Below are 8,425 nucleotides of genomic sequence, written 5' to 3'. Positions count from 1 at the left end.
ACCTGCTGGCATTTCCCTAATGGCCGTGACTGCCCTTAAGGTTTCTGCCCTTCGGGACTTCACACAGGGACAGGCAGGACAGATACCACAGAGGGAGGAAAAGCTGGAGGAGGTAAGGGAGCGCTAGGCTGGTTGGGAGAGGAGGAGGAGGAGGACAGGTCCCACAGCGACATGGATGGAGCTGAGGTGCTGAGCCACCTTCACCCTCCTTTGGCCACGGCACCCCGAGCCCAGGGAGCTGGCTGGGGGGGGGGGGCACAAGTCTGATAACCAAGACGCTGTGAGGTTTTGGCCCTGGTGTGGCCCTCACGCCCCCTCCTGCTTGTTGCTGTCAGCATCCAGTGRAGGTGGCAGTGCTCCATGCCAGCCAGAGGCTGTGGCAGTGCCTGGGGTGTCCGGTGAGGGGCAGCCCCAGTGCCTGCTGCCGGGCTGCCCGGACACCTAGGTTGCCCCCACAGTGGGGCTCCTGGCCACTCCTCATGCCTCAGTTTCCCACTGGAGCCTGCCAACAGCGGACATGGTTTGGGGAGCAGTGGGGTGCTGTGCAGTGCCCCCACAGCCACTGTGGGGGGGGGGGTTCAGTGTTGCCAGGGTGGACCCCTGCAGCCCAGTGGCTGGCAGCACCGAACTCTTCAACCCTGCAGTTCCTCCAGGTCCCCTCTGGAGCTGCTCCCCTCTCCCCGCCCCCTGCCCCGTTGTCTGCACCTGCCCAGGGGGCAGCAACTGCTGCGGGCGCCTGCTGTGCTCGGGGCCCCCACAGCTGTTCCCGGGGCTCAGCGCGGGGCCTGCTCCCTCCCATGGCTGTCCCAGCTCTGGCTGGGGGATGGAGCAGTTGGTGGCAGGGGCTGCCTCCGCCGCGGCATCCGGGGGACGTGCGAGACAGGGTCCCTGGGGATGCTGCCAGCTGCTCCTAGCGGTGCCCAAAACACAAAGTCATCCAGGGCGAGGGGATCCGGCGCGCGGGGCTGGCGGGGATGGGGTCAAGTCGGGCCCTGGGCACCCGAGGACAGGGCGGGGGGTGCCCGGCTCCCCGCAGCGCCTCGGGGAAGGCGGCTGCCGCGGGGCCGCGGCGCGCGAGCTGAGCCGGGCGCGCGCACGAGAGGCAGCTCATGCGCACACAGCTCCCGCCCGTGTCCTCAGATGAGCCCGTGCCCGCAGGGAGCCGCAGAGCTAAATGCAGCGCAGGCTGCGGCGCCTGCGTCACGGCACACGGGCTCGGCGTGGGCTCACGYCGCCTGGGCCTCCCTCACCCCGCAGGGGCGGCACGGGACTGCTGTGTCCTCACGGAGCCGGGGCACGGCACGCACCAAGCACACAGCTTTGCACACGCCATACGTGTTACGTATGTGCTGCGCACGCACAGGCACGCCGGGCTGATCTACACACACACACACACACACACACACACACAAGCAGCAACACACGGCATGAACCTCACACAGGCACAGAAACGTGCACACACAGGTGCACAGCGACACGCATCCACGTAGCAACAGGCATGTATACGCACACGAGCCCATGCAAACACACAGACGTGGTACTGCTCCTTGCACATGCACTGATCGTGTGTGCGTGTGCTGCGCCAATTCTGCGCACACGTGAATTCTTGCACACGCACCGCCACGGCCTCCCCCCACCCCTGCACAGTGGGAACTGGGGGGTCCCGAGGTGACAGGGGACAGTGCCCCCACGGGACAGCAGCTCTGCACAGGTGGCAGCAGGCACTCCCGGGGGCCAGCCCTGAGCCTGCCCACCCCGTCCCTTAGCAACGTGGTAGCATTGATGACCCACAGGGACTGTGGCCAGACCCACGGGAGAGATCAGGGGGTCACAGAGCACCGCMGCTCCACTCTGCCCGCTGCCCAGGCCCCCCCGCTGCCCTCAGCACCCTCCCACCCAAGCAGTCAAATGAGCGAGACAGAGGCCAGGTGGGTTTTTCATTCACTTTTCCGCATACTTTTTATTTGTTACAAACATACAATTCTTTAAATATAGACTGTAAAACTCCATTTGCAAAAATCTGCTACGGTAAGGAGTGCTCGCTAGCATGAGGAGTTCGTCACGTCGGGCGTCATCTTTGCTAGTGGTAAATCCAGGACCTGCCTTCGGCAACAGCCGGCCGCTCCCCGGCATCTCCCAAAGCCGCCCCGCCGGCCGCCAGAGGAAGGGAATGAGAATCGGCCCCGCTGCCGTGGGTCACTCGCTCGCCGGGGAGAGGGGGACGGGGCCCCTCCGGGCACCGGCAGCCCCGCGCTGGGCCGCGTAAAGTGCATGGTTTGCTTTATTTTTTTCTTTCATTAAAAAAATAAGAGGAATAAAACTTTCTTCTTTCGTCAAGGTACTTCGGGGTGAACGTTTTGGTCTCTCAGCAGATATTGCGGAAGGCAGTTCCAGCCCTGCGGCGCCCAGACTTGGCGTCTCTCCTTGCCTCTAGCTTTCCAAGGAGGATGCGACTCTCCCACCTGCTGCCTCGCGCCCCAGCGCCACCGTTTTCCCACTTCACGGTATGAGCACATGCGTGCGGGCACCCAGCGGCCTCGTTTCCACTCCGTGCCACGACTCCATGCTTACCCCTGCCCCGGCAGCGGATGAACCGGGGTGTGGGAGAGGGCTCGCTGCCAGGTCCCAGCTCTCGGAGCGGTGTCCACCTCGCGCGCCTCCGCCCCCGCGGCCTCCTCGGCTACCGTTCGCCAGGCAGGACGGACTCATCTCTCTCTCCAGCCTTGCTGCGAGACAACGGGAGTTTGTCTCCCTGTCACTGCTCTTGTTACGCTGCTGTGAGGCCAGAATATTGCAGCGGGCTCTCCCCTGCCTTTAACACGTGCTTTTAAGGCCTCGAAGCTGCAAGCCTGTCACCGCCACAGCATCGATGCCGCGCTGAGCAGCTAGACACTGCCGACGCCAAGCCCAAACCTCGTGCTCCCGGGCACGTGAGCCCGGGATTTCCTCCCTCTGTCCACAGGGAGAGCTCAGTGGTGGGAGCACACACAAACCACGGCACTAAGGAGGCAAAGAGAAGCTATTCTAGGGACTCCGAGATTTCACGTACTACAGACCTGATGGTTGCCACCACCATGTCTAGAAGCCACCACGTGTGTCACCCTCTTCATTAGTAACTTCCTTTCCCGGCTCAGCTCAAAGCACGCTAGATCCAAGACTTCCCAGGGCTTTCACTCCCTCCCGTGTAAGCAGCTGCCAAACAAGCCTCGTAGCCCCACCACACGCAGGGCCGGATGCTTTCCGACGCACRCCTTTCCCAGCGCCGTTCTCACCACCGCCAGCAGATCCAAAGCAGAACGGGATGTCGTCGGGACTTTCTACGTACAACTAGAGGACCTGGTATCGGGTAGGCCCGGCACGCGCTGCGAAGCGGAGTGGGGAAGGGCAGGGGAGCTTACACAGATGCACAAAACACGAGCTCTCAGCTTGGTGCACACACCGCACCGCCTGACAGTCGCTTGACGCTCCCCTACCGAGTTATCTGAGCATCCGGCTCCGGGAGGAAGAGGAGGAAGACCGCGTGTGCCAGTTTGCAACAGCAGAGCCTCGACCTACAAAGAATATTTCTCGGAGCATCCTTCAACAAGGCCTGTCCTTCCAAAGAGACACCAGCGGTGAGCCTGCGGCCTTAAGGCCGTTCTGTTTCTGCGAGACCTCTCGTAGCCACAGCGCGCACAACGACGCACCGATCCGGTTCGAAACCCCCGCTCGCAGGGGCATCCCCCTTCGTGACAAGGGCTCCCTCGAACCACCCGACCGGCCGCAGCCGAGAGATGGGCTGCTTTTCTGACGGGAAACCTCTCGACAGCGTCTCCCGGCTCTGCAGCGAGAGTCGAGGCGGCGCTCCTTCAGCAAATATCTGCTGAGAGATTGCTTGTGCATCAGCTAAAGTACCGTCATCACTCGCTCACGGTTCTTTTTCTTTTTTTTTTCTTTTTTTTTCTTTTTTTTTTTTTTTTTTTTTTTTTTTTTTTCTTTTTTTTTTTTTTTTTTTTTTTTTTTTTCCGCGCTGGCGAGTTTTTTTTTTTTTTTTTCTCGCCAACAAGAGAAACCGCCACTCTCTCGAGAGCAAAGACGCTTGTGAATTAGTCACTTCTGAATCACTTAGGGTGCAGGCACTGCCCTGCAATCTCGCTTAGGGAAAGGTCACATCTTAGCAAGTCATCCTCCGCCATCACCACAGCCAAAGTGTGCAGTCAGCGATGGACCACTCAATATGAGGGGATTATTGTAACCAACCTCTTGTGCCCATTACCCCGAACGACTGAAAATGAGACAGGGTAGTTTTTTTTCTTTTTTTCTTTGGGGCAGGGAGCAGGGAAATTGAAGCAATTTTGACTCTGACTTTAAAGGAGCTGCGGGTTGCGGCAGAGCGAACCCYGCTGCGTGGCTGCGGCAGCCCCCGCAGGGATCTCTCCGTGACCCGCAGCTCTGGGAGTGGACAGCCGACTCTGGTTCCGACAAGGGCCCATCTCTGGGCTTTTCGGCCCAGACGTCTCAGGTATTTACATTAGCTTTTTGGGCGCTATACAAGATTTACATTTCCTTTTGTACAGCAGATATTTTGATAGAGTTGTGCTCTCAAACTGTCCTTTCTGGGGCAACAGAAATCTGGAAGCTCCAGGAATTYGGGATTTCCCCCTTCCAAAAAATGAATTTTGCCCGTTTTCTACAGAATCCAAACCAAAAAAAAACCAATTATATATATACACACACACATATATATGTGTATATACATATATATATATTTATATATATAAAGGAACAACAAAACCATCCAACCTGCCACTCGCGACCACCTCGCTGCCTTCTCCACCCAAAGCCACGTCAAGGACAGGACTGGCTCTTCCCCGCCACGGCTCAGCCCCATCACAACGCACCGAAGCGAGCCGTCCTCGCCAGCCCACGTGCCTGTCCGGGCTGGCAGGTTACGCGTTCCCAGCCAGCTGAAGGGAGACGTTTTCGGGAATAAGCGGCCCGGTCCGTCCAGACGAGCCAGATCCAGGCGAGAGCACGGCGCGGGCAGCTGGGGGTGGGGAGGAAGGGATCTGTGTAACAAAATTCATCTCACTTTAATCATAAGCCAATAAGTGTTTCGCACGATCCTCGCTGCACGTTTAAATGGCATCAGAAGCGTACAGGAGGGGAAAAACCTCCCGTCTCCCGGCGGAAACGGCAGCGAGGCGATGTTCCTTCTCCCTGCCTCCGCACCCCGGCTCCCCCATCACCTCCCGTCTCCGGAGTGAAAGCATCTCCTCCAGCAGTGAACCTGAACTTCAAACCGGCCCCCGCCGGGATTGAACCCATCGTCCAGAGCGGGAAAGCGGGTCTTTAACCCGCTGCACAATAAACAAAAAAAAAAAAAGAAAGAAAGAAAAAAAGAAAATAAAGAACATCTCCCCTCTTTCAAAAACCACCTCAGTCCTCACTTGCACCCGTGGCTCGTCCACCCACCTTTCGGATCGCTCTTGCTGGCCGCTGGCAGGTTTAAAAGCTTTTTTGTTTTTTTGCTGCGAGATTTCTTCCCCGACGCGCTCTGTTCTTATCACCTGTTTGCTGGAAGGTCAAATGGAGCTGCGGAAGGTTTCTGTACATAGATACATCACTTGTCTGGCCTGACGCCTACAGAAGAAAGGTTTCTGTTTGCCAAAGCGAATGCCATGTGTGGCAGTGGGTTTTTTTTTTTTTTTGGCGTGTGTGATATTTGCCTCGTTCCTCTTCCACGTATTTCCTAGGCAGCTAACAACAGCTTAGCCACTGGCTGAGGCCCACGAAGACCCCGTTGCTACCACAGAGTAGAAAGGTAAGGCTAGTTACTGCAATTCAGCCAAAAAAAAAAAAGAATATATATATATGTATATATATATAATCCTCTTCAAAAGGAGAGGTACCGCCTGCATCTTTGCAAGAACCAAATTGGCTCACAGCAGCTGAGCAACAGAAAGTCAATCACCACTGAAGCAAGGAAACGAGATGCTGGTCTGCGCGCGGAACCGTACGTTGTTCGCAATGAACGGAGTTACAGCCTCGTCCGCCGGCGGCCTCAAATCCTCCTCGCCGCCTCCGAGCTCTAATCCGCAGGACGGAGCTGTCTTACGGCGCTAAAGTGTGACTTCCGTCCGCCGAAACCAGGTGGCAATTCATTCTCCGCGGCAAAGAACTGAACGCGTGTGAACAAAATACATAGGTAAATACAGCAGGACATTACTGGAAACAGCTGCCTTACAGTACAAAATACAGTACAAGTGTATGGATGTAATTCAAACATCAAGAAATACTATTGCTCCCGTATGATTTAGGAAACCGAGTTCTTTGCAACGGAGAAGAATAAAAACAGGAAAACAAAAAAGTTCTTTTAAAAATCCCTTAAAAAGACCTACGGACAACGGGAGGACAGGATTTGTTTTTGAGAAGGGCAGCGATACACATTCGCGGCTGACAGACGGACACACGGGTAACATTCCCGGTAACATTGCTGGATTTGGGGTACGGGATGGAGCTGATCCCCCCCCCGACGCCGCCGCAACCACGTGAGAAGAGTCGCTTTTCGTCTGTTCCTCGTTTTCCAATAAATACAAACCGAACAGATAGCGTAGAGAGAGGAATACCAAAAGAAGGGTATGCAATAATAAATTAACAAGGCAGCTCAAATCAAAGGGCAGGCATGCACAGTTTCAAAAAAAAAAAAAAGAAAAAAAAACAAAACAAAAAAGTCCTAGAGACTCTAGAAGATGTCACACAAGTAATACCTGAAACTTTGGAATGAACAGCGGGCTCCCCATTCAGTTCAAAGTTACTAGTATACGATAATGTGGCTAAAAAAATACCTTTCTGGAGGGGTAGGACTGACCCGATTAGCTAAAAAAAAAGACCATTTGAGAGTGAAAATCCATTTAATAATAGAAGAGGTGATCGCTGAAAAGACCCCAACTTTATTCTGGAACAGCTGGACGAATTGGCAGTAGCCAGTCTCTGGTGAAACTTGGAGGTGGTAAGAAAAAAAAAAATACCCGCTGCCAGGGTATCGTTAATAGTCACAGAGCTTATCGTTTTCGCGTCGGCGCCTTCACCGCGATGGGCCCGAAGCTCCCACAGGTTGTGTGTCGCGCTAACAAGCCAGCCCTTGCCAACTCCGCTGTTAACACGATGTGAGGTACTGAGGAAACGGATCGAGTTCGTTTGCTAAAAATTCTCGTAAAAGAAGAACTGATGGATTTCTGCACCTGAGGTTCTTGGTGGTTTTGAGTCAGACTGATGCGTCCACGTATCCCCACCGAAGCCTCCAGTTTTGCTCGCGTCTCGCTCGGTGCTGGTCGTTCCTTTGCCCAGACTAAAGACTTGCAGCCGTGTTTTTCTTTTTTTTCTTTTCTTTTTTTTTTTTTTTGCTCTTTCCCAACCGAGCGACAGCTTTAAGAAATAGCTAGTTTTAGTGACCCAGCGACCGGGGCTGGATTGCGGTCGCCCACCGGAGCCAGGGGAAAACTGGCTCGCCTTCCTTCCAACTACTAAAGCCAGTGCTCTTTCGAGACCACCTTATTTGGAGAGAAGGGGAAGATCTTTAGTGAGCAGCAGCCAATCCATCGAGCTTTCCTTGTGCTTTATGCCTGCTTTTTCTTTAACCTACCTCTCTTTGCAACCCCCATGTTAAAAGGAAAAAAAAATCAAAACAAGAAAGTGTTCTTAATCTTCAGAAACCTGCCAGCTTTTAACTAGTTCAGTTATGGGTTCCAGTTCAGACGCCTGGAGTTTAGCAGTTTGCATCCCAGAAAACAAACAATTCTGCAAAGGAAAAAAAGAAGAGACAATGGACGTTGGTCCAGATACGGCCCCCCCTCCCCTGAAATCACGCTTCCGAAAGCTCCCAGTCTCGATCTCTTGCTCTCTTCCCCCCCCTCCTCCGCCAGCCCTGTCTTTAAATGCCCGTCTTCTGCCCGGCTAAGTCCATGATTGATGATTTCTACATGTCACGGCTGTTTCCCCGTCATGACCTGCACCCTCAGAGCTGGGAAGCCGCAGGGGCCTCGCTCCCTTCTCTTCGAGCTCAGTGCGCTTGTGGACGCCAGGATGCTGGTTTCGATGGTGGTAGGGGCACGATGTTGAAACAGACAGAGGGGTTTCGGGGCAGGAGAGGAGAGAGGATCCGGGAGGCCTCCCCGTCCTCCCCCCGCCAAAAACAAACAAAAAAAAAGAGTCCTCGGGCTGAAGCAGGCGTAGGGAAGGAGGGAAGATCCAGGCAGCTGGGTCCCCCGGCGCCGGGGAAGGATGCTGCATGTCCCGGGCTCCCCTCGGGACGGCGGTGGCTTGTCCCGGCGGGTGATGGGGGCTGCCCCACGGCGGCGCAGGTCGGCATGTGTGTGTGTGTGTGTGTGTGTGTTCGCGTGGAGGAGGGAGGGACGCGGTCGGTGTCTGCGGTCGGGCCGGTTTC

At 55.4% G+C, this 8,425-nt stretch overlaps 1 long non-coding RNA gene across 1 annotated transcript; it reads right to left on the bottom strand.

Moving 5' to 3' along the window:
- Window positions 1-1,932: 1,932 nt before the first annotated feature.
- On the bottom strand, window positions 1,933-8,425 carry LOC146587909 (uncharacterized). Its single transcript, XR_014897541.1, has 2 exons — window positions 5,455-8,425; window positions 1,933-5,026 (listed from the first exon to the last, which is right to left on the bottom strand). It is a non-coding gene; the product is annotated as an uncharacterized LOC146587909 (long non-coding RNA).

This window comes from Rhea americana, unplaced genomic scaffold, assembly GCF_003343005.1.
Source record: "Rhea americana isolate MKP2758 unplaced genomic scaffold, rheAme1 scaffold_554, whole genome shotgun sequence".
In the NCBI taxonomy this organism is placed as follows: domain Eukaryota; kingdom Metazoa; phylum Chordata; class Aves; order Rheiformes; family Rheidae; genus Rhea; species Rhea americana.
This window is presented reverse-complemented; position numbering and strand designations above follow the sequence as displayed.